At 29.8% G+C, this 26,835-nt stretch overlaps 1 long non-coding RNA gene across 1 annotated transcript in view; it reads left to right on the forward strand.

Moving 5' to 3' along the window:
* Positions 1 to 4,700: 4,700 nt before the first annotated feature.
* Positions 4,701 to 26,835, forward strand: part of LOC135953444 (uncharacterized) — a 113,604-nt gene continuing 91,469 nt past the window's right edge. The window contains exon 1 of the long non-coding RNA XR_010576212.1: positions 4,701 to 4,755. This is a non-coding gene — a long non-coding RNA (uncharacterized LOC135953444). The remainder of the gene's footprint in view (positions 4,756 to 26,835) is intronic.

The raw sequence follows: 26,835 nt of genomic DNA on the forward strand, positions 1-26,835 counted from the left end.
AAATGGTGTGAAAGAAATTGTTTACTTCCAAAAGGTTAAAGGAAAATTTTCGGAGTATATATTTCAATGTAAAAAATATCAAAGATCGCGGTGTTAAAAATTAATAAAGAACACGGTATGAGGACACCTAAACTCTCTACTATATTCGTGCAAAAAAAAATTCGATGGAGACTCGATTAGTTCAAACGTTATTAAAAGTATGTTTTTACATATAAATTTTTTTATGGTTTATCGATAAATGGTGTTTGGCAAATATCTAAAAAATCTAAGCGCCTTAATGACTTAACATAAATACAGTTCTAAATCGAATGTTTTGAAAATTACATTAAGCCTAAAGCTACGTATACACGGTTGTCATATTCTTACAATAGACAATCTTCAATAACATCTACATTATTACTTAGGTGGACAAATCTTTCAAATACTACATCGTTTTGGGTTAAGCTTTTCTAGTATCAGGATTCCGCAGAAAATAAAACTAGCTGAACTAGCTGATTTTACTTTGCAAATTATTTGTATGCCATGATTAAATGTGAAGCGAGTTTTTAGTCATTGTACAATCAAAGTAAAGAACTTGTTTGTTACGAATTTGAAGTCTCAAGAAAGTTTTTAACTTTAATTGGTACCTCAGAAATATACTCAAAATGATAATTTCTAATGGATTGATCTTAATTAATTTTAATATATAACGGTTTTGGCACACATTTTAATTTAAAATTTAATTATTTTTGTTTTTAAAGCAGTTTTGCTTCATAAATCGTTAAATAAAAATTTAGCTGTTTTAATCAGTGGTTTTATTTAAAGATTTAGTGGTTTCTGGCTTTATTTTAAGTGCAATCTGGTGGGATATGGTCTTAAAGTTTTGGCAACACTGGTCTGAACTGTTTTCGGCCAATACTCGCTTCAAACTAATATGTTGCGTTAGGTACAGGTTCCCTGTAATGGTCTGGCCAGATTTCAGCAGCTCAGATAGCTAAACTATCCTTAGCGCCATGGATAGTTGGCTTTTGGCCAGGCTTCACATACGATTTCTTACACTTCGGGTTACCGTAATGGACAAAAAGCTAATTTGGTAGTAATTATGTCAGACTGGATTTTTAAGCTTGTAAGAATAGGGGAGGTTATATCCTAAAGATTTCATCATATTTCATTTATGTCATCTTTCATTTCTACACGATCTTTTGCGCGTTCATTTGACGATGATTTTCGGCCATATACATTAGAGTGACAGCCGATTTTTTTTTTTTAGATTTCAAAGAGTGCCGGGTGGAATATTGTGACACTAGGTCTAAATGTTAAGTGCTGAAAATTTGAGCCAAATCGGGCAACGATTTCTGGACGCGCATCGAGGTCAAAGTTCAGATATATGCAAAATTTTACTGTTAATATGGAATAAATAGGTGAAACTCGTTAACTTTCTGCATTTTTTTCTAGAAATATGTAGATTTATTTATATTAATGAATATTACATTAAAAAAATAATTTTGGAAATTAACCCTGTATCTCCTTTGGTTCAAAATGACCCAAAAACTGTATTATCGCCAAAATTAGAGAAAAATGCAAATTTTTCAGTTTTTGAAAAAAATTTGCTACTAAATAAATACTTTTGCAATTGAATGCAAAAGAATCGAAATATGTACGTAATTATCGTTGTAATGAGATATAAATGACAAAATTTGATTAAAAAATGTTAAAGTTATTACAAATTCGCCAGACCATTAACGTGTTTCAGGCCACTTGAACAAAAAATTTAGGAAAAAAATTAAGAAATTTCGAGAAAAATTAAAATAAAAGCTCATTTCTACTTAAAATATGTCCATATGTACTTGTATATGAATTTTTGTCTTCGTAGGATACCGTTAACCTATTCGCAGGTATGGCCAAAAAAAAAAATTTTTTTTAACGGCTGTTTCAAAACTCCATTTTCAAATTTTTAAAAATTTTGTTAAACAAATTTCAGATTTTTTCGATCATCATATTGGGGTTTATTGAGATCAAAATAGGGAATAAAAATATGAAAAAATTATGTCAATACCTCTTACAGTTTTTCCGTACCTGCGATTTAAATTTTGCGTTTTTCAAGAAAAAATAATTTTTTGTCCATATTTAGGCGAATGAGTCCAATTTCCTTACTGTTATAAATTTTAAGTAAAACTTATTCATAGTATTATAACCCTGGTAATTTTAAATATGGTCTGAAAGTTTTACTAAAATCGGAAAACGTTAACCTTTAAATCGTGAAGGTCAAGGTCAAATTTTTCAATATTTGGAATTTCTAATGAAAAGATAGCGAAATGTTATATATTTTGGGCCGATTTTAATGTAACTTAAGGAAAATATAACATAAAGTCAAGAATTTAAAATAAAAGCACAAACATGGAAATTAACCCTTAGCAGCACTTGGAGTCCAAATTACCCTCAACGCAAAACACAACCATTTTGACCCCAAGTCCTCTTAAAGGTTAAAATTAATTTTTGCACTGTTGTTGTAAATGCTAGACCCAATATATATTTTCCTCAAGTTTCATGAAAATCGGCCCAAAAATATATAACATTTCGCTATCTTTTCATTAGCAATTCCAAATATTGAAAAATTTGACCTTTGACCTTCACGATTTAAAGGTTAACGTTTTCCGATTTTAGTAAAACTTTCAGACCATATTTAAAATTACCAGGGTTATAATACTATGAAATTAAAATTTAATAAAATGTATAACAGTAAGGAAATTGGACTCATTCGCCTAAATATGGACAAAAAATTATTTTTTCTTGAAAAACGCAAAATTTAAATCGCAGGTACGGAAAAACTGTAAGAGGTATTGACATAATTTTTTCATATTTTTATTCCATATTTTGATCTCAATAAACCCCAATGTGATGATCGAAAAAATCTGAAATTTGTTTAACAAAATTTTTAAAAATTTGAAAATGGAGTTTTGAAACAGCCGTTAAAAAAAATTATTTTTTTTGGCCATACCTGCGAATAGGTTAACGGTATCCTACGAAGACAAAAACTCATATACAAGTACATATGGACATATTTTAAGTAGAAATGAGCTTTTGTTTTAATTTTTCTCGAAATTTCTTAATTTTTTTTCTAAATTTTTTGTTCAAGTGGCCTGAAACACGTTAATGGTCTGGCGAATTTGTAATAACTTTAACATTTTTTAATCAAATTTTGTCATTTATATCTCATTACAACGATAATTACGCACATATTTCGATTCTTTTGCATTCAATTGCAAAAGTATTTATTTAGTAGCAAAATTTTTTCAAAAACTGAAAAATTTGCATTTTTCTCTAATTTTGGCGATAATACAGTTTTTGGGTCATTTTGAACCAAAGGAGATACAGGGTTAATTTCCAAAACTTTTTTTTTAATGTAATATTCATTAATATAAATAAATCTACATATTTCTAGAAAAAAATGCAGAAAGTTAACGAGTTTCACCTATTTATTCCATATTAACAGTAAAATTTTGCATATATCTGAACTTTGACCTCGATGCGCGTCCAGAAATCGTTGCCCGATTTGGCTCAAATTTTCAGCACTTAACATTTAGGCCTAGTGTCACAATATTCCACCCGGCACTCTTCAAAATTTTAACAAAAATTTTTTTCCATACAACTGATTGTCACTCTAATATACATGTACACAACACTATCGTAAACAAAACTCACGACAAGAGCTTAAAAAATACAAATATTTCATTCAGTTCAAGGCGTATTAACAAGATGAGTGCGTCCCGGCAACAAATACAACAATGCAAAAACAACATGCATTTTGTTTTTGTTAAAATGTAGGGTAAATGTCAAAATCACTGCGAATTAAAATATCAAATGTAAACATAAACATAGTTTGACAGAAGATGTACATTAAAACACAGCGAATTAAGAAACAACTGATTTTATACACTCACCTTGTTAATACGTCTTGATTCAGTTGCTTGTCAGCATTCAACGAAGCAGGTGTCTATTTTATTTGTTACTCATACATGCAAACAAACTAAAATTTCTCTTTCTTTCTTGTATTTTTAATAGTCATGGTCCAATTGTTCTTAACAAGGAAATTTCATGTATTTTATATTTTTAATAATTTTGAGTGTAGACCTCTATAATCTTGCTATCATGGACAATTTTGACTCCAGATATCAAAGGGTTAACAAAGTCCTAGAAATTTTAAATTAGCAACCTAAACAAACAATCTGAAATTAAATATAACAAAATATTTTAAAAAAATTTAACAAATTTATGATAAAAATGATAAAAACTAAATTTCTTCGAAATCCGCTAAATTGAAATGATTCTAATAGAAGTTTATTTAGGTTTTATTAGAACCTTTTAATAAAATGTGCAACCTCTAAACAGTCGATTTTGCAACAAATTGTTGTGATTTTTGAATAAGAGGGTTAACCTTGGGAGTAGCGAATATCTGAATATTAGGGTCACAATAATGTATATGTAATCTTAGAAATACAATATAACAATATATAAGATATAAATGATTGATTACTTTTGTGGACAGATGGCTTGAAATATTGTTAATATTTCTTTAGCTTTTATTGTTACTAATATATTTAATAATTATTTCGCATCGATACAATAATAATAATAAAAAAAAAGATATTGCATGTCATTATTTTTCTTTTATTAACCTTTTGCTGTTGCTTATTTTCCTTTAATTTCTTCTGTTTTCATTTCAGCCTTAAGCGTTGCTGGCTGGTCAGTGCTATAAGTTGAAACTCATCCATTCAGGTAAAATATGAGTGTAATAAGCACGAATATCTTTTTAAATATTTTATTATGATTAATTAAAATACATAAACAGAAAAGAAACACAAAAAAAATATACAATTACAGGTAGGAAAAGCGAAAATGGCATCCAAAGTTTATAAATATTATTACATTTTTACTATCATTAATGTGAAACCACAGATGTAGATGTAGTTGGCCCCCAGCTAGATTGTCCTAAGAGGAGATAAATATGATAAAGCATTTTACTTTGAAACTGTTTTATTTTCTAAATATGAAACTAATAAGTTACCATACAACACAATGAAAGATGCTTTCCAAGAATAGTGTATTTGTAGACCCTTCACCATGAGTGTTAAGGGTATATACTTACATACTCGTCAAGTGAACCAAATTATGAAATCGATGTCTTCCGATCGGGACCAAAGTTAGTCCTATTGCATAGTAATTCAGACACAATTTCTCAAAAAGATCGGTCAAGAACTCTCTGAGTTAGAGGGGGTCAAAATTTGACATTTTAACCAAACATATGTTTTTTCTCATGACATGAAATCCTCCATATTATCTAAAAACCACGACTATCTCGATTTTTGGCAATATTTTTGGATATATTTCGATTTAAGCAACCAAACTTTTGTTACCCCTTCTGAAATTTTGTAGCCACAATTGTAAAATTCAGTCACTAAGATCGAATCATTCGGTTGGCTACAAATTCGGTTGCAAGTACGATTCTATTTTCTCTTCATATGGATAAAAAAGGTAGCAAAGCACAGCATTGTTACGGTCTTAATAGAAAGATTTTTCCTGTGTTATTTGTAGTACTATTTTACAAAAGTGTCTGTTATTAATAATGATGCGAAATGTTTTCTAAAGAAATTTAAAAAATTGTTAATTTAAAATTTGTTTGAATTATTTGAATAATTTTCGCTATAATCGAGTTGACTTATTATCTTTTACATTGCGATGCATCGTTGTGAATGTATATATTTAATTACATTTCATATCAATGTCTGCAGGTGAGAGAAGATACATACATACATATAAGGAAATGAGCATCAATGTGAATAATATTAATTGCATATGAGTGGGAAACAAGCTTCAATTATTAGCAGTAAACAAACGAATACGAATCATTGATGTTGCCTGAATTCAAGGAAAAATTAAAGTAAAGCAATTAATTAATTAATTAATTATAAAATTTCTCAATATAAATGATAACGCTGGAAAAATCGATTGGGTGAATTATTCAATTCCGGGGAAAAATTAATAACTCTTGTGAATTTATTTCCTTTTATACTTTGTATTCATTATACCCTTCACCACCATAGAGGAGAATGTATAATGCTGATGTTTGTAACGCCCAAAAATTTTAAGTATACCGATCGACTCAGAATCACTTTCTGAGTCGATTAAACTATGTCCGTCCGTCTGGCTGTCCATGTAAACCATGTGCGCATAGAATAGATCGCAATTTTGAAGATATTTCCATCAAATTTGGTACATATTATTTTTTCGGTCCATTATTTTACCTAACCCTCATACAAATGTCCTATCGAAATTGCAATTTATCGGACAAAACGATTTAATTTGTATAGGTATCTACACAAATTTCGCTTCAAATAAGTTGATGATCCGATACATATGTAATTAGCCATAGCTCCCATATAAGCCCCACTTCCGAAAATCACTTTAACGAGCATAAATCTCTTAAAAATTTTGATATCCACATAAAATTCAGCAAAATTAAGATTCATATAGACAAAAATCACACGACCTAACTTCATGACGATCGGTCCATAATTAGTAGGGTATTCAATTAATCGGGTTTCTGGTTTAATCGGTTAATCGAGCAAATAATTAATCGAGGTTTAGATTTAATCGGTTAATAATCGGTTAATTTAAAATTATTCGATTAACCGAATAATTTCTATTTTCATTTTAAATTGAAAATACAACAACGAATTTTGTGTACAAAAACATAAAAAACAGCAAATAAGGTATTTGAGATCATTTTTGTAAACATATCGCCTATTTGCTGCAATAACGTCATAACTCAATATCCGTGTTTTATGAACTGAGTAATACAAATTATTCGCTGATCTATAATCTTTCATATAGTTTTCAAAAAAATCAATTATTTTTTGTTGTAAACATCAAAATTAAAATTCATGTCTTCTCGTATATTTCATAAGTAAAAATTTGGGTTAAATACAGATTAGAAAGATATTAACATCTACTATTTATATTTCTGAAATCGCATGATTTGTTGAAATTTTATATAAGAAATAGTAAAATGTCATAAAATATTCAAAGATATTTTTTGGAAACGACTTTTTTTTAATTATTACGTTGTTGCAGCAAATGAGCGATATGTGAGTTTTTTAGGGTTTTAGTGAGATCTTCTGAAATAATCTTTTATAAAAAGAATATAATTTAAAAGATTTTTTTCTTCAGATTTAATAAAGATTTTCTTGGAAAAAACTCTCTCGCTGATTGTATATGTTGGAGAAATCAAAAGCATGATAAAGAATATTCCTTTTTGGATTGTTTTAGATTTTGATTAATTTAATAGATTCGTTTAGTTATGATAAAAGACTCATTTAAAAAAAGTTTCGTCTATACATGTAAATACAAACAAAGTTTCAAAACACGTAAATTAAATATGTCAGTTGTTATACATACTCACTAATCATGTTTATTGGATGTTCAAAAAATATCTAATTTTAATTTGTATTTGAAATGAAACGGAAAATAAAATACCAAAAAAAATGTTTAAGTGCAAAAAAAGGAATTTCGGTTTATCGGTTAATCGACACAAATTAATCGGTTTATTTGTTATTTGAAAATTGTCAATTTCATATTATTCGAACAGTTAACCGTCCAAAATTAATCGGTTAACCGATTAACGGTTAATCGATTGAATACCCTAATAATTAGTCATAGCTCCCTTATAAGTTGAACTTTCGAAAATCATTCACGAAAATAAATTATTGAAATTTTAAAAGGAAAATGTTTGTGCTCAGTCGGGCTTGACTGACCATACTTTCTTACTTGTTCTAAATTATATTAAAAAAATAAACATTGCCACTTGTTTTACTGTTTAAGCATTTTACCTAGCGCTCTTATTATGAAACGTGTGCAATAGGTTGGTTCTTATATTGGACTTTTGCGATTTTCCGTGGTAAAAATGAGAAGATTATCTGCGAGATTCTTTTTAAAGAATCGATTTTGACACATTTTTAACAAAAAGCCTGAATTTTATACAAGTATTTTGAATACACAATTCGTAGTTATTAAAGTCAGTAAAAAATTGTTTACCATTTATTATTAAATTCCAAACAAATTTCGAAAATTTAGGATTTCATAAATTCATCAAATTTTATGATTATGTTTGTATTATGCCTCCATTGGTAAATGAAATTCAATTTAAATTAAATATTATATTGAAAATGTTGCTACTTTGACCCAAAACTCCAATCTTCAAATAAAATGTGCAATCCTTTAAAATAATCCAATTTTGCTAACATTTTCTCCAAATATCTAAAAGTCTCATTATATAATTATATAAAGGCCACCCTAATGCCCACACTGAGGAAGACAGGTACTGGTTGAATGTGCCCAAAGGATTTTAGTTTTATAAACTAAAAGATGGTCGTATTTTGTGCATTACTTTTTTTGGGTAGCATTTTTATTATTAAAACTAAAATGTTAAATGGCTTTATCCTAAGGTCACAGTAGGGTTCCTACACGGGAAATATTTTCCGGGAATTCCCGGGAATATTTGTTAAGAAATTTTCTGGAAATTTTTATCAGGATTTTTCGGGAATTTCTTTATATGTTTACTTCTTAAATTTGCAATATTCTGATTTGCTATAATGGCCAAATTTGTTTCTAATCGAATGATTCCATTATATATATAATTTTGTTTCGATTCTAGCAACAGGTAGTTGGTAATGAAGTATATTGAAATAAAATAATTTTTGTCACTCAACTACAATTCTTAAGCCACAGCAGATCAATTTGATCATTTAGAATAACTCAAATTGAAACTGTGTGTTCTTAACAATACATCTTCTAAGGATATTCATATTTAGAGAAGATAATAATAATAATAATAGTGGTTTAAATTTGTTTATAAAGAATCTGATTTGCGAAATGTCTCTTTCGAAGCGACCTACGCATGTTTTCCTAATTTAACATTGTCGGAGTTCGTAAGTTGTTTACTAAAATAATATAATTTATTGATTTTACACCGACTAAGACTACGTGTGTGACAAGATATGTATATCAAATGCCACTATTAAAGTATAAACTCTTAAAGAGTTGGACCAACATTGTACAACCAAATAGAGTTATTTTATATTTCTTTTAAAACGCTGGTAAAATTCTAAGACTACTTATTCCAAAACAATTTGATTGGTTTTTGGTCTAATTCAGTATTAAAAAGTTCCCGGGAATTCCCGGCAATGAAGGGTTTTTTTAATTTCCTCCCGGGAAGATTAGGAACCCTAGGTCACAGACAATATGTTTGTCAAAGTTTAATTTATATTTCAGTGTAGTCAAGGAGTAGATTTTTCTAACTAATTCGCGTTGGAATAAAACAAGTCAAAAATGGCGCTTAATGCCTTTAATGTTTAGAGTCTAGACCTTACAATAAGTAATTAAATCTTATAACTAAAACAATTATTGTTCTCTCAGCTGAGAATCATATTTTTCAAATTTATCTCAAATTAGATGAATGGTCAATCAGCTCTACGTAGCCTTGATCTGTTTTAAGCAAGGACCGTAAATAACGGTTATCAAGAAAATTTTAAATAAAAAACTCTTTATGTTAGAGTCAACGGAGACCCATACGGTTATATACCAATAGATTCGTATTGACGTGCCATATTAAAAATATTATCTCAACTCCATAGTTAACAGTTATTTTTTTCAACGTAAAAATAAAAGTTCGCATGAAACTCTTAAAAAAAGAGTTTTAAATAGCCGTCATAAAAACAACTCATTTGAGGAGTTTTATTTTTACCGTCAGAAAATAAAACTCTTTTCGTTTATTTCCTGGTATTTTTCAGTATCTTTCTTTATCGAGTCTATCTGAAATAATGTTTGTAGTAATTTATTTGTTTAATAAAAAAAACAACCACAATTTAATATAGGAATCAACCAATAACAAATTAAAATTACACTTGATTTTTTTAAAGACAATTTATTCAATTGAAATGCAAAGTGCTTTACAAATTGAAATGATCTGACCAGCGGCAAGCTTTACATAAAATGAGTTTTATTTTCTGAAGGGAAAAAAAAAGAATTTTTATGACGACTATTTAAAGCTCATTTTTTAAGAGTTTCATGCGAACTTTTATTTTTACGTTGAATAATAACTGTTTTAGATGAATGTTTTTATTTTTAAAGTCACAAAATAACTGTTAGAAAACTTTTTCATATCACTTATAACCGTTACGGTCCCTGGTTTTGAGTTACTGCATGTAGACTTGCGAGCGGGTTCGGATGATGATGTAATTTTGACAAATAAGCTTCACTAGCTTTTCTAAATTCCTCCATGACCAAAGGCACATCTAAGTCTGTGTGATTATGTGAAAAATTATAATATTTTTGCAACACTTACAGAAAAACACAAATACCTAAATGGTTTCTAATTTTGTATATTTTCATCTCGTTCCAATTTTCAATTAATCGCCACTTTTGTAACCTTCTGCCCCAAAGTGCAGCGGTTGAATGATTTTATTTATTTTCAGCTTGTTTGAGTCATAAACATCATAAAATAGTGTTGATGGTCATGACGATTATAAACTCCGACTGTAGCATCTTGTTACAATAATCTGATTCCATGAAAGCTACTGTTTTATTAAGAAAATAAAGGAAGTTTTGTATCCTTTCAATAAAACAATTTGCTGAAACGCACAAAAATATAAAAGTACTTATTATTGTAATTACGCTATTCAAAATGTTGCAACATCCAACCAACGGCAACAAAACAAACACGTATTCACATGGCCACCGATAATGTGAAAATTTGCAAACTTTACAATGTCTGTTAGGTATTCAAGCTAAAATTAACCAAAGCTACAACCAAACAAAGGATACAGAAATATTACCAACTAATTACGATGTTTTGCATTTTCATTGATTTATTTTTCGTATATAATTAACTACAAACAGAAACTATTTGGCGCCCGAAACCTTTTTGTCATCAGTATGCTTGAGCGTATGACAGAATTCATATTTCATAGTGACACCGGAAATTTGAAATCGCAAAACTTCAATAAAAATGAATATGTTTCGGACAAGAATGTAAAGTTTACATTTTACAACAAAAAGAAAACAATTTTAATGACAACAAAACTTTTGGCAAACCCATGAGGAGGTTACTTTTGTATATGTTAACCTTTTCAAATTGTATTCGTAATGAAGGGATTTAATAAGTAATGAAAAAGTTAAACTTTTTGGAAAACGTTAAATACTTTTTTATATTTGAAAACAAAGATTCAGATGATCATCAGGTAAGGCAGTTGAAGAGAACTTTATGACTTCTTAGAAGCCAAACAATTTCTCCATCACACAAACAATGGTTGATATCATTATCTCATCCTAAAAATGTTGGTTCAATATGTCATTCTGCTTTTCTTAAGTGTTCTGGTTTTTATTTATCGATTTATCAATCCATATTGTGCCATCGACTTTTCGATAGCTTTCGCATATAAACTACGACATATAAAAAAGGCATTTTCGAGGCTCCCAAATTTTAGAAAAAGTAAAAAAATTTACTTCATTGGTAGGCAAAAAGAGGCATTTAATTTGTGTGCTCTTTTGGGTAAAAAACAACAACAACAACATCAAGAAACTGAATGAATTGTGTGTATTTTTACGCTCTATTACGCTCTTTTGTTCACATTCGCGTTGTTTGACGAAAATCATCGTAACCTGAACAATATGAACGCCTACCATGGATTTACTTTATGTCAACTTTTATTTATAACGTCTTTTTTAGTAGGTAATACAAAATCGGCAGTTTTAACTTTTTTTTAAAAAAAATACCGATTTTTTATTACCTACTAAAAAACCTAAAAAATAAATGTAATTTTTTTTTTATTTTTTCTACTATTTATTGTTACTTTTTGTATGTCTCATTCTGTTCTTTTGTTGTTTAAATACATTTTTAATTACTGAATTTTTAACCAGTTCTCGTAGCCCGAAAATGCTAAAATTCGAAAATATTTTCGAAATTTTTTTGAAGATGTTTAAATAATCTATAAATCATAGGGATTCTTAAAAAAATAATTTTACTTTTATTTGAGACAAATTCAATACATCAACTTAAAAATTATTGGAAGTATGACTTAAAAATGCGGGATTTGCACTATCATATCTATACATATGTATCTGTCATTTATGCAATTACCAAGTTTTTTTTTGCTTCGAAAATTTCGAATTTTTTTGCCAACAAAACGTCATGTACTGGAAGTTTTGTTTTATTTTATTAATTTGAAAAAAATGGCCACTGATGCACACCGAACAAAGCTTATGGTGGATGTGTTTTTAATTGGTTTCAACAATTCGAGAGATTGTTTGTGTAGTTCAGAAGTGATGATTTTAACACGGAATACAAAGATCGCCAAGACCAGCCAAAAAAGTTTGAAGACCAAGTGTTGGAGGCATTACTCCATGAAGATGATTATAAGACTCAACAAGAGCTTGCAATTCATTTGGAGCTACTCAGGCAGTAATTTCAAAACGTTAGCGAGTAGCAGGATTCATCAAAAAGCATTGAAATTGGGTACCATACAAAATGAAGCCGAGAGACCTTGAAAGACGATTTTACATGTCCGAAATTAGGCTTGAACGTTAGAAAAGAAAATCACCGCGACACTACATGTGATGAAAAATGGATCCATTACGATAACCCGGAACTAGCCGAATCGAAAGCTAAGTCATATATATTATTAGCTGCTAAAATCTGGCCAGATCTTCATGGTGAACCGGTACAGAGCGCAACTAATTCGTTTGAAGCATTGGCTGAAAATGGCCAGTATATGCGGCCAAACATGAAACCGTAATATTCCATCATGAAAACGCTAGGCCACCTGTTAAAAAGTATTTATGGACTGAGATCGAAAAAACCTTTACACACGCTTTTCCTTAAAACTTTTAACCCAAGTATTATTTGATTTTTTTTTATCAAGTTACCTTTGTAAAGAATGTCAGTTATTGCGTTTAATGTCAATTATGTTCATTTGTTCTTAATCTGATTAAAATGAGTGACGATAAAAAAGTGCGTACCAAAATTATTAAATATTTTCAACAAAACCCATCTTGGTCCTACAAAAAGTTTGCCAAACAAAAAAAGTTCTGCCGTCAAACTGATTACAATGTTATTAAACAGTATCAGGAGAACTTGTCCGTTGATAGAAAACCTGGTTCTGATAGAAGGAATGGTCCACATGATATTTCTAAAGCCAATAAATAGAAATCATTTTCAAAAGAGCTCCCAACACGTCCGGTATGAAAGCAGTCCGGTTAGCTAATTACTCGGACTATTTGGAACGAAAAGTTATAGCCAATGCAGGTTTCAAAACAAACAAGTTCCTGACATGAAATCGGCTAAAAATTTAGAGGCCAAAGACAGAGCACGGAAATTTAAGTAAAATTTTATACTAAAAATATTGGACTCTGTTAAAATAGAATTGAAGAGTACAAAAAAGGTGTCCAAATGTTTGGTCGATTTTAAACGGAGATGGACGGACAACAACCTGTTCAAACAAAGTGACAGAAAACACTATAAAAACCTTAATGGAAGGGTTTTCGGAAAAGGTTCATAAATTCATAACTATTGATTAGAACTATAAAAGTAATGTTTTTCGTAAGTTGTAATAATAATTTCAATTAAATAAAAAAAAAATCAAAACTTTAGACCGTGCGGCTAATATTTGTTTCGATGGATGCAAAACGCTGTCCTGGGATATGGTTCACTTTGGAACAGAGTTTGATTTGGTCTTGGCCTCAAAAGATGAGCAGTTCTTTTGGCACGAAATCCATATGTTGTCAGAAAGATAGAAAAAGTCCATAGCTAAAAATGGCGAATACTTTAAAATAAATTTATATTGTACAAATGTTTTAAAATAAAGGCTAAATATGTTTAAAAATTCCGCATTTTTAAGTAATACACCCAATAAGAAAAAATCAAATTGTTTATGAATTTTAAAGTATATTCAATACAGTGTAGAAATATTATCAGCTTTTTTTAAATATGTTCTCTACATATAAATCGAAATATTCAAGGAGATCTAAAAAGAAAAAAAGAAAATAATAATAAAACATTTTCAAAAAAGCTTCTTTTAAATGATCTAATGCCCGTAATTTCAAAACATAGATATCTATCTGTGCATAGTTATCGATGGTGTAAAAATATTTGCTAATTTTTACACGTTGATATTGATTTGACATTATTGTCAAGTTATCTGATAGAAAAAGTTATCTGCTAGTTATTTTACGCCATAGATATCTATTTGTTGAAATGACGGACATAAAAAAATTAAAATAACATTTTTATTAATTTATTAATTAATTTATTTAATTAAAGTATTAATTTATTTAATTAATTTCAATATAATTTTAAAATTAAAATTAAAATTATTTAGAATTTAACAAAAATAAATAAATGTCTTGCTAGCTCTTCTATTTAAATGTTTCAAACACAGATTTCTCGGTAAATAAAATTTATTCCAGCAATTTGAACAACCTTTAATCCATCCTGCACACCATTGTGCTGTAAACTAATAACATTAATTTAATGAAATAAGATTTACATTTATTTTTTCCATTTCTTATGTCACTTACTTTGTTCGTCTTTGAAACGTATTTTTATGCACTTACTTTACTAATATTGTTGAGAATTTGTAAGCAAAATTCTAAAAATTCAACAAAGAAGCATAAACAAGATTTTTAATTTAACCCTCCGTTAGTCGCAATCATTATACCCTACACAACCATAGTGGGGAGGGTATTATGCGTTTGTGCAGATGTTTGTAACGCCCAGTCTAACACCCACCTTAAGGTATACCGATCGACTTATAATCACTTTCTGAGTCGATTAAACGATGTCCGTCCGTCCGTCCGTCTGGTCGGCTGGCTGGCTGTTTATGTAAACCTTGTGCGCAGAGTACAGGTAGCAATTTTGAAGATATTTCGATAAAATTTGGTACATATTATTTTTTCGGCCCAAGGACCAAGCCTATTGAAACTGGCTGAAATCGGTCCATTATTTCACCTAGCCCCCATACAAATGTCCTTCTGAAATTGGACTTTATCGGTCATAAATGTTTAATTTATAAATGTATCTCCACAAGTTGCGCTCCAAATAAGTTTTATATATACAAAATTCATGTCACCAAATTTTGTTACGATCGGTCCATAATTAGTCATAGCTCCCATATAGACCCGCTTCCGAAAATCACTTTAACGTGCATAAATCGCTTAAAAATGTTGGTATACTCACAAAATTCAACAAAGTTAACTTTCATATGGACATAAATCACACGACCTAAGTTCATGGTGATCGGTCCATATTTGGTCATAGCTCCCATATAAGGCCCACTTCCGAAAATCACTCAAAAATATAAATGATTGAAATTTTAAAAGAAAAATGTTTTTGCTCTTTTACTTAGTGTATTATATGGTCGGGCTTGACCGACCATACTTTCTTACTTGTTTTCAATTGAGATTAGTCGCAATGTATCAAATTGATATCAATAAAGAAGAAGCCGCGTTTGGAAATAATCTCTTCACTTTTTATTTCGTATGCATAAAAACAATATAAAATTCAAAGTATTTAATAGAGTAATCAATATAAAATTTCAGTAAAAAATATATTTTTATCAAAAAAATAACTTTAAAATTAAGACATTTAAAAAAATTTACAATAAAAAATTTTTTCTGTATCAACCAGATCAGTTGCGACTAACGGAGGGTTAAATGATGCTCTTTTTTCTGCATTTAAGGACATTCAAATTAAGTGTTTTATGAAAACTACTGTATATATTAAGTTGACCCTGATTGTATGAAGAAAAATAAAGTCTCGATGTTCCCAACTAAAATGAAAGTTTAGCTTGTTTGAGGAGACCATTTCTCAAAATTTGTGTCTTGACGTCAGTATTTCGTGAGTTGGATCAAAGGAGTAAAAAGCAGAGTACGGAAATAAACAAATCGAAACGTTTGCTATCGTTTTGTTTTGTTCTTTTCAGTGAGTAAAACAAAAACCAAACATAAACAATGAGAATGATTGTGCCATTTTGTTTTGTATTGTTTTTGCTCATGAGCGAAAACTGTACATTAATATAAACGTACGCAGCTAGAAAAGAAAAGAGTAAGAACAATATTGAAACATTCTGATAAAAAACGTTTAACAAACGTTTGGTAATTGATTTACACTTTATAAAGAACACAGTACAAAAAAAAACAAATCGAATAAAAAATACGTTTCTCTATCTGTTTTGTACTCAAATGTACGATTGTAAGGCCACTGCTACACGTTCAATATATATTGACCGCGATCCAGTATCGCGACATTTATTGAACGTGTAGCATGCAGATCGCGATCCAAATATCACAATATATATTGAACGTGTAGCAGTGCCCTAACGGTAAATTAAATAATGCAGATGAGTGAAAAGCCAATCGTTTCGTTTTCTCTCTTTGTCACTTGAAAAGTTTTTGTTTTGTTTTTGCTCATGTACAATACAATATAAAAATTTTGATTTGTTTTGTACATTTTGCAAACGTTTGGAAATGTTTTGTTTGTTTTCATACTCTGGTAAAAAGTAATGATGAAATATAATGCTGATATCATGCCAAAGTGTTTGGAAAGGCGCATTCAATTAATTCTCGTGATAGTTTTGTAATTTTTGGGCGAACTGTACATTAGAGTATTAATACTGTGTCCTTCAATAATCACAGGACGATATTTTTTATTATTATTTTACATTTGCTTTGAAGCAACATAAAATTTGTTCCAACAAAATTAAATTAAAACTTTCAAAAATTAAATTGAGCAAAAACTAATATATTGTTGGTTTAGTTAGCAAAGGTGTTAAGTCCACTTCGTTTTATACTTCTTGTTATACTGTTAACAGAAAATGTTAAAATGTTATCAGAAAATGTATTCAGTCCATTAAAAAAAATACAAAATCAGTATTCTAAAATCCTGGTTTTTGTGTTTCCATTAAAATTTATGATAAGGAACTTAGCATATTTACACACTAAACTAACGGTATATAAAATTGATATGAAATTAATATGTAAAAAATATGAAAATGCATATGAGGATATATATTCATATTATTGCTTATGGATGTGTCTAACTAACTGTAATTGGCTTTTAAATATCAATCAGCAAACATAAATTCAATTTAAATGTACATACATACATAATGTATATTGGGTTGGGCCCAAAAAAAGTATGGGGTGTTCCCCGTTAACTGAAAAACAGTGTTTTCTTCGCAATTTGTGAACCGGTTAATTTGAAATGTGAATTTTTCGGTTTAAACGGTTTTTATAAATCGGTTATACTTATATTCATACACTTTATTAAACATTTGATGTGATTTAAAAGCTAAATTCAAGAAGTTTATGATTTAGGATTCATTCAAAACTTACTGTTGATTTTACCAAACATTAAATTTGACCATTATCTTCTTTTCATAAATTTGACTTGGTCTGTTTTGTTACATAAATTTAATTTTAGTATTTATATTTATTAGATATTAGTCATTCCTGGCAACTAAAAATTAATGGTATAGCTAGGGTTGTCATTCGAATAATCAAGGGAAAAAAATAATTTTTATTCGAATGAATAACATTTTTTAGTATATAATACAAAATGATTCAATCAATAATTGTCAGATAATCGACTGCTCAAATAAATTTATTTTCAAGTTCAAATTTAAAAAAAAAAACAAGTAAGAAAGTATGGTCGGTCAAGCCCGACCATATAATACCCTACACCAAGTAAATGAGTAAAAATATTTTTCTTTTAAAATATCAATAATTTATATTTTTGAGTGATTTTCGGAAGTGGGCCTTATATATGTCTATATTAAAGTTAACTATGTTGAATTTTGTGTGTATACCAACATTTTTAAGCGATTTATGCACGTTAAAGTGATTTTCGGAAGCGGGTCTATATGGGAGCTATGAGTAACATGAATTTTGTATATATAAAACTTATTTGGAGCGAAATTTGTGTAGATACATAGATAAATTAAACATTTATGACTGATAAAGTTCAATTTCGAGGGGACATTTGAATGGGGGCTAGGTGAAATAATGGACTGATTTCAGCCAGTTTCAATAGGCTTGGTCCTTGGGCCGAAAAAGTAATATGTACCAAATTTGATCGAAATATCTTCAAAATTGCGACCTGTACTCTGCGCACAAGGTTTACATGGACAGCCAGCCAGCCAGCCAGCCGGCCAACCAAACAGACGGACGGACATCGTTTAATCGACTCAGTGATTCTAAGTCGATCGCTATACTTTAAGGTGGGTGTTAGACTAATATTTTTGGGCGTTACAAACATCTGCACAAACGCATAATACCCTCCCCACTATGGTGGTGTAGGGTATAAATATTGTATATACAATAAATAGAATAGAAATCTCCAATAAAAGAAACCAAAAATTTATAATGTTAGACAACATTATCAAACTTGATTTTAAAAATAAGGTAATGAAATTTATTTGCTATTTTTTTTTTTTTTTGAAAGTCCATATTCGATTTTTATACCCTACACCACCATAGTGGGGAGGGTATAAAAACACCCACCTTAAAGTATACCGATCGACTTAGAATCACTTTCTGAGTCGATTAAGCGATGTCCGTCCGTCCGTCCGTCTGGTTGGCTGGCTGTCCATGTAAACCTTGTGCGCAGAGTACAGGTCGCAATTTTGAAGATATTTCGATCAAATTTGGTACATATTATTTTTTCAGCTCAAGGACCAAGCCTATTGAAACTGGCTGAAATCGGTGCACTATTTCACCTAGCCCCCATACGAATGTCCTCCCGAAATTGGACTTTATCGGTCATAAATGTTTAATTTATATATGTATCTCCACAAATTCCGCTCCAAATAAGTTTTATATATACAAAATTCATGTCACCAAATTTTGTTACGGTCGGTTCATAATTAGTCATAGCTCCCATATAGACCCGCTTCCGAAAATCACTTTAACGTGCATAAATCGCTTAAAAATGTTGGTAAACACACAAAATTCAACATAGTTAACTTTAATATAGACATAAATCACACGACCTAATTTCATGGTGATCGGTCTATAATTGGTCATATCCCCCATATAACCCCACTTCCGAAAATCACTCAAAAATATAAATTATTGAAATTTTAAAAGAAAAATTTTTTTGCTCTTTTACTTAGTGTAGGGTATTATAAGGTCGGGCTTGACCGACCATACTTTCCTACTTGTTTTTTAAAGTTTTAAATTTTTTTTGTTTGGCGACCATTTTGACCGAAATAACAGTTATAAATGAATGATTTGGAAAACATAATATATATTTTTAAAAGCTAACGTGATAAAAAATATGTAATTTATTGGACCAAGGATGAGTTCTTGCTGGATTGGTGTGTATAAGTTTTTTTTTGACTCACTCTTTAATCGATTTTCTATATAAAACGATTATATCGGTAAAGGTATTTTAGCTTTAACCGAAGGTACATGTAAATAACAACTTTTGGTGTTACAAACCAAAAGTTTACACAATTTACACAATCACATTTGTATTTATGCCTTTTGGAAAATCTGTCTATATCGAAGAACAGAGGCAGGTAAATTCACCTTATACATATATATATATATATTGGTATGTAGATAAATATCCTCTGATTTGTTTCCTTTTCAAACATGTAAAAATTATTATGTATTTGTTAAATGAAAATTATGAAAATTATAGTTTTTTTTTTCATTTTCAAATAATCCATTGGCAAAACAATGTATTCAGATGTTAATTGTTTCATTATCAAACCTTTAAATCGATTACACATAATCCTCAGTTTGTTGGCATGTGGCAAAGAACTACTTTTGGCAAATCTTTAAGATTTAGATAAAGTCTTCATGTGTGTACAGATATAATCTACACGACAGAAATACATACTATAAAAGACAAAACTGTCACTTTAAGTTAAAACAACAACAGATCCCAAAAAAAAGTGTGGAAAGACTAGGACAAAATATTGAAGGAGACGACAACAATAAAATAAAGACACAGAAAAGAGACAATGAAATGAAGAAAAACTAAATTTGTTTAATAAAGTACTTGATTGCGAAGCGTTATAGACAAAACAAAAACAACAAAAGTTAAAGGAAAACAAGTAAGAAAGTATGGTCGGTCAAGCCCGACCATATAATACCCTACACTAAGTAAAAGAGCCAAAACATTTTTCTTTTAAAATTTCAATCATTTATATTTTTGAGGGATTTTCGGAAGTGGGCCTTATATGGGGTCTATGACCAAATATGAACCGATCACCATGAACTTAGGTCGTGTGATTTATGTCCATATGAAAGTTAACTTTGTTGAATTTTGTGAGTATACCAACATTTTTAAGCGATTTATGCACGTTAAAGTGATTTTCGGAAGCGGGTCTATATAGGAGCTATGACTAATTATGGACCGCTCGTAACAAAATTTGGTGACATGAATTTTGTATATATAAAACTTATTTGGAGCGAAATTTGTGGAGATACATATATAAATTAAACATTTATGACCGATAAAGTCCAATTTCGGAAGGACATTTGTATGGGGGCTAGGAGAAATAATGGACCGATTTCAGCCAGTTTCAATAGGCTTGGTCCTTGGGCAGACAAAATTATATGTACCAAATTTTATCGAAATATCTTCAAAATTGCGACCTGTACTCTGCGCACAAGGTTTACATGGACAGCCAGCCGACCAGACGGACGGACGGACACGTTTAATCGACTCAGAAAGTGATTCTAAGTCGATCGGTATACTTTAAGGTGGGTGTTACAAACATCTGCACAAACGCATTATACCCTCCCCACTATGGTGGTGTATAGTATAAATAGCAGAGGGAGCAGAAACTTTTCTTGATTTTTTGACTTGATGTCAATTTAGCTTAACTTTATATCTTCATGTTGTTTTTCTTCTTTCCTATTTATTGTAATATTACAAAACTACAGTCAAAGAAATCATATAAACTTATATTTGTTGAATGTGACGAAAAATAAATGATACCAAAGACTTACCCAGCAAACAAAACTTTACTTACCTAGCAAGCTAGCAAGCTAGCAGGTAATATTGAAGCAACTTATTACTTGACTGAAACACTAGTTATTTATGTTCGAGATTTGAAAAAATTCATGGTTTCTGTTCTTAAATGTACTTCAAAACAAGAATATGCAGCTAAAAAAACACAGAAAAAATATTGCCTTGTGTGGAAATCGAACCGACACATCATTTGTTTGTGTTTGATAGTCTAACTGCTAGCTCACTTCTCCATGTACGAGTTATTTTATCGTAACCATATAAATTAGTATAACATGAACAAAAAAAATAATGGCTTTGACTGGAGTCGACTCGGTTTTCAGTGAAACACACTAGATAGCTGTGCTAAATACTAAACTTCATTAACAACCTGTATAAAAATAAGTGCTTGGTAAGCACCACTCACTACAAAATACTGTACATTCCCACGATAATCCCACTGCATTATTTAAACTATTATTAGGGATTTTAAGAATATTAAAGTCTAAATCCAAAAAAATCAAAATCAACATATGGGCAATTCCACGTGATTGACAACCACGACTGAAAAAGCAAAAACCCTTGTAACTAATAGGAGAAAACACTAAAATGTTACTATGTGAAAGTACTTAGAGCTTATTACAAAATTTTAAAGGCAAAAATAATAGTTTAACTGACTGACTACATTTAAATTTTTCATTTAATTAGTATGATTTATGCTAAGATTACTGCGAAAACTAAGCTCCCAATTATTTGACTCTGTTATACCCTACACCGCCATAGTGGGGAAGGTATAATGCGTTTGTGCAGATGTTTGTAACGCCGAAAAATATTAGTCTAACACCTTAAAGTATATCGATCGACTTAGAATCACTTTCTGAGTCGACTAAGCGATGTCCGTCCGTCCGTCCGTCCGTCTGGTTGGCTGGCTGGCTGTCCATGTAAACCTTGTGCGCAGAGTACAGGTCGCAATTTTGAAGATATTTCGATGAAATTTGATACATATTATTTTTTCGGCTCAAGGACCAAGCCTATTGAAACTCGCTGAAATCGGTCCATTATTTCTCCTAGCCAACATACAAATGTCCTTCCGAAATTGGACTTTATCGGTCATAAATGTATCTCCACAATTTGCGCTCCAAATAAGTTTTATATATACAAAATTCATGCCACCAAATTTTGTTACGATCGGTCCATAATTAGTCATAGCTCCCATATAGACCCGCTTCCGAAAATCACTTTAACGTGCATAAATGTTGGTATACTCACAAAATTCAACAGAGTTAACTTTCATATGGACATAAATCACACGACCTAAGTTCATGGTGATCGGTCGATAATTGGTCATAGCCCCCATTTATTTAGTTTTTTTTAATTTATGTTTACATATATGTACATTAGAGTTAATTTCAAAAATTTGATTTGCGGGTATCATCAGCTTTCCTCCTTTTTTAAAAAATGTCAATTGGCGTGGTTCAACGCAGCTAAGGACGCGCATTTTCAGCACATTTTTCTGTATAGCAAAAACTATTGAATATATTGCAAATATGATTTCACCAGTCGACTCTGCATCAAAAATTATTAAAATTGATGTTTTAGTCATAGAAAGGAAATATTGGTGCCGTTTTGCTAAGCTTAAAATGCCTTTTCATCGTGCATGTTTAAAAAATCTAAAATTCTTTTGTTTATTTTTTTATGAGATTTGCACTCCCTGTCGGGGGTTTTTGGAACTATTTTTAAGGATTTAAAAAACATTAATTGTATTAATGTTTGACTGGTGAAATCAGATTTGCAATATATTCAACAGTTTTTGCTCTACAGAAAAATGTGTTAAAAAGGCGCATCTTTAGGTGCTTTGAACCACCACAAGGAGTGAAAATTTTCCAAAAATGGGACGCCATTATTTTTATTTACGCAAAAACCATCAGAATAATGATGATACCCGAAAAACAAATGAAGTGACCCGTTTCTGTATTTCTCGAATCGAAAAACTTTCCGCATGAAACGATTGAATTGCAACAAAAACAGTGTAAAACAAGTAAGAAACTATGGTCGGTCAAGCCCGACCATATAATACCCTACACTAAGTAAAAGAGCAAAAAAAAATTTTCTTTTAAAATTTCAATAATTTATATTTTTGAGTGATTTTCGGAAGTGGGCCCTATATGGGGGCTATGACCAATTATGGACCGATCACCATGAAATTAGGTCGTGTGATTTATGTCTATATTAAAGTTAACTATGTTGAATTTTGTGTGTTTACCAACATTTTTAAGCGATTTATGCACTTTAAAGTGATTTTCGGAAGCGGGTCTATATGGGAGCTATGACTAATTATGGACCGATCGTAACAAAATTTGGTGACATGAATTTTGTGTATATAAAACTTATTTGGAGCGGAATTTGTGGAGATACATATATAAATCTAACATTTATGACCGATAAAGTCCAATTTCGGGAGGACATTTGTATGGGGGCTAGGTGAAATATTGGACCGATTTCAGCCAGTTTCAATAGGCTTGGTTCTTGAGCCGAAAAAATAATATGTAGCAAATTTGATCGAAATATCTTCAAAATTGCGACCTGTACTCTGCGCACAAGGTTTACATGAACAGCCAGCCAGCCGACCAGACGGACGGACGGACATCGCTTAATCGACTCAGAAACGGACGGACGGAAAGATTGAATTAAATAATTATATATACTCATGTAAATACACAAAACTGTGTTTCTAAATTATTTTTTTAAATTCAGCAGTTTTAAGCGCCACACTATACTTTTTGTTTTATATTTAAATGATGACAGCCAATAAAACATAATTGTTATATTTTGGCATTTTAAATTTTTTTTAGCCTTTCACTGTTTTGGTTTTATTATAATTTCTTTCTTTCGTTGACGTTTGTCTTGCATTTGACACTTAATTACTGGAAATATTCCAGTAAGAACAGAATCTGTGTTGTCTCTTTTCGCATTCAAATACAGAAACACTTTTTGCTCGCACATTGAGAAACAATGGAATTTTTTGTTTCATACTTCATGTGAGAAGTTTTCCGATGCGAGAAATACAGAAACGAGCTACTGGTCACAAACGAACTCTAATAAACAGTGAGTGTCACTCAAAATCGTTCAACATATTTTTTTTTTAATATTATGAAATTATACAGGCAATAAAAGTAATTTTATTAATTGGAACAAAAAATATGTATTTCAACAAAAAAGTTAAAAAAACCTCAATTCGTTAAAAAAATATTGATGAAAATTAAAGAATATCACAAAATTCATATTTCACTTAAATTCGTACACTTGTATTAAATTATAATTAAAACTTTATAAATTAAAAAAAAAATTTAATATTAAATAATCCTAATAATCTTTTCCCATTTTTAGTGCCTGTATGATTTTAAATGAAGCGCTGATATTCTGGGCACTGACAGTGTTACCCAATTTTTTTATTTGTAGATAAGGGCAATTAAAATTATACCATATTTTCTGATAGATAATAGCACACACAATATAAAAATAGCATTTTAAAATAAAACATCAACTTTCTAAAACTAATGAATAAAATTTTACTACGATAATGTACGATTTTAAGTGACATTCACTGTACATATTTACAGAAATATACGATATACGTACGATATTAAAAATATTTTAATTAAATATGACAGATTGTAAAGGAAAAATATTTGATTTAGTGTAAGAAATTAAAAGAAAACATAAAGCCTCTCACGATTCGCAAATTTTCGCATATTTCTACATGTACTTCAAAGTTACTTGCGTTTTAAGTCACGTACGATATTCCCTTATTTCACATGTTATTTTGGACAACAATGTTTCGAAAGAACTTATTATTTTTTAAAATATAGTAGCCTCCGAATGGAACCTAAAGACCAAATTATTTTTCAGATAATCTCATATTTTGCAAAATCTATTTCACTCTATAGGCGTACATATGTCACGTACTATGACATGGAATTGCCCATATATTAAATTTAATAAAAGCTAAATCTTTCACATAATTTAGCGAATACGAAAGGCGGAAGAAACTAAACGAATTATTCAAATATGCGGGCTACATCTCTAATCATTGAATATTCGAAATTATTTAATCTAATTCGCAAATTCCTGTAATAACTATTCTTATTCACACTGTATGTAACGAACATATGTAATTGTACTATGTTAGTATGTACATTCATGCATATGGCTTTTGTACGCTTATTAAACAAACTGGCAACTAACAAATCCCAAGAATTAATCTACATAACGGACTAAAATCTAAAGAGGCATAAGTTTATTTTTACGACAATCAAAATTAATGCTGCCACCGCAACAAAATAACACAAAGAGATATTATAAAGTTTTTATCAAATTATTTTCATTATCTTTTAAATTTGGTTAACATCATCGAAGTCTAAAAACCAAAATACTCTTTATACATTATAGGATTAAAAATGTCTTTTAATAAATTCAATTATGAGTATATTTTAAAAATTTCGCTGAATCTTTAAACTTGAAGATGAACCTGTGAAGTCTAACAAATTTTTTTCAATTTGTATATCCAGTGCAAAAAGAGGATTTCACAAAAATTATTCTTTGTGCTGAATTGTGTTAATTTTTTATCGTAATTTTTATGAGTTTTTTATCAATGTTTTAAATTGTTTATATTTCAGCACAGTAGTTTTTTATTGCCTTTTACCTTGAACGGAAGGTAAACATGTAAATCTATATAGATCTTTTAATTACTTAAAATCAGCAAAATTTATCCATAATGTCTATGAAATAAGCCAAAATAGTTCGGCTACCTCGATTTTTCATATACACACTATACCAGCCAATTTAGAAGTTTTCTTACGTATGTCCCACTACATTGACCTTACATTCGTGTTTGACCGAAACCGAACCAAATCGGCCAAAAACAGTTTCGGTATTCGCCAAATTTTGGCGTAATTCGTAACCGAAACCTATATATTCGATCGGACTCTGTTTAGTTACTGATTACAATTACAATTACAGCTAATAAATATGCCCATTAAATTTAATAGAATTTTAATTTATATTTACCATTTCACTGAAATATCATTCGATTTGAAGTTTAGCGTTGTAAACTAATTTTAAATCCTCCCAACTTTAATTCATTTTAAAATTTTTTTTGGTGTAAAACAGCATGGGATTTTGTAAAGTTGTTTCATTGGAAAACAGTTGAGCTTCTGCGTTTATCTAAAGGTTTGTATAAAACTGAATGAAATCAGATTGTTTTTTGTGTTATGATTTTATAGGTAAATAGACTTTGCATTTATGTAGTAATGAATAACTTTAGTGGTCGTTGGAAAAAAAATAGCTTTAATTGAAAAACAATATTTGATTTTTTTTTTTTGGAAAACTTTAATATTGCAACATCGAATACACTTTTCACTTTAAATTTATATAAATGAAAAAGTAAATAATTTACTATCCAAACTACTAATGATCAAAGTTGGCTATTGTTACCTCAAAATGCCATTAGGGAAATACCGTTGCAATTTTAAACATATAAACTTAAGTTTAATTTTTGTAAATTACAATTACCGAACTAACAGCAAATACCGTAATTTGAGCTTTATGTTCCATTCACAGGGTACTATATTTTAAAAAAATAAAAATAAGTTCTTTCGAAACATTGTTGTCCAAAATATGGAGCGTTATGTTTTCTTATAATTTCTTACACTAAACCAAATATTTTTCGTTTACAATTCATCATACATATTTAAATAAAAACAATCTTTGGATGATTTTATAATAAT

The sequence above is a fragment of the Calliphora vicina genome, chromosome 3 (assembly GCF_958450345.1).
Source record: "Calliphora vicina chromosome 3, idCalVici1.1, whole genome shotgun sequence".
Classification (NCBI taxonomy): Eukaryota; Metazoa; Arthropoda; class Insecta; order Diptera; family Calliphoridae; genus Calliphora; species Calliphora vicina.